Below are 1,573 nucleotides of genomic sequence, written 5' to 3'. Positions count from 1 at the left end.
TTAAATCTGCACAGAGTTTTAGTTTAAACTCAGATTTATTTTGAATTGAGATTTTTTCTTGTTTGTATTTATCAGTTTTTAACAGTAGTTTTATGCATTATTTTTTTGAAAAAATTAAGATACCTTATTATTAAATAATTAATATTAGATTATTTCTTAACGTAACTAGTGTAGTGCTATGTTAAAGTGTAGTGTTATGTTAAAAGGGTCAATACTATGTATAGTTTCCAGAATTTTAATATATAGAATAGCTAAATTATTTTAGAATTTTAAATTTCTAATTTTCATTTTAAAATGTGAGAGGAACAATTTTTTTCAGGTGTTATATATGAATTTATTTTAAAATCTCAGATTCCTATTTTATTCGATAAGAAAGTGCAACATGAATTTTTTTAGAATTCTTTAAAACATACTTATCCCATACATAAACTTTTATTTAACATTCATATTTATTAATCTATGTATTCACATAGGTGTTTAAATTTTACTTATTTAATAATATTAATTTCTCATGCATTTCAAATAAATATAATTCAAATTTTTAAGAAATTTTTTAATTTAGAAACTTAATTCTTTAATGTATGTATGCATATTTAGTTATACAGCTTTTATTTTGGCAAATGTTGCTGTTATCACTTTTTATAGAATAAAATTTGCATTTGACAGTCTAAATCAAAATTTTTTAAATTACCTTCATAGTAATATTCTATTTGTTGCAGTGGACGTAACATTCAAGTCATCCATATTTATTTCATAATTTGGTTGTAAATATGTTTTAAGACCTGTCAACTCGTTTGTTTATATAATTTTTTTTTTTTTACTTCCTATCATTTTAGTAAATTTACCAATTAATTTGAGCTATTTTAAAAACGTGTATCTAAAATGCTTTATAATTTTCACTAATTTATCTGACTTTATTCATGCTTCTTACATAACTTTTTAATTTGTTTTAAAATTCTCATAATTATTTACAATTAATAATTTGTCACAATATTATAAAAAAAATTTATTTAATATAATATACATATTTTAAGAAAAATTAAACATAAATTAGAAATAACTTTTTCCAAATAATAAAATTCACAAATTTCCGATTTCCAGATTATAAATACAATTTATATGGTAAATATTAAATACAAATTCTCTCAATCATATATACAAAAAGTTTTCATAATCATTTGCAATTAATAAGCTATTCCAATTAATATCATAAAAAGAGATTAACGTAATATTAATATATGCAACACTTTTTCTTGCCATGTCAGTGGTTAAATTCGACTCTATATTAATATATTCAAAGATTTAGTTCACCCACTTTTAACCACATGAGAAACGCCATATTGTTTGCTCCGTTCAGAACTTTGTTTGGAACGAGGAGAGCTAGTGACGTCGTTGATGACGTAGGACTAACCCTGTCTATTATAGTAAATGCTTTTTTCAGTATTCTGAGAAATACCGTGAGATAAAAAGGTAGGCATAAGGCAAATAAAAATGTATAGTCTTAAAAAATAATACCCGCATAATTTCCACTAAAATGTTTATTTTTGCCATTTTGTCTGAGCTCAAGGGGGGT

This window comes from Parasteatoda tepidariorum, chromosome 6, assembly GCF_982258835.1.
Source record: "Parasteatoda tepidariorum strain Cologne lab strain chromosome 6, Ptep-v5.0, whole genome shotgun sequence".
In the NCBI taxonomy this organism is placed as follows: domain Eukaryota; kingdom Metazoa; phylum Arthropoda; class Arachnida; order Araneae; family Theridiidae; genus Parasteatoda; species Parasteatoda tepidariorum.
The sequence above is the reverse complement of the archived record's forward strand: the minus strand, read 5'-3'. Positions refer to the sequence as shown.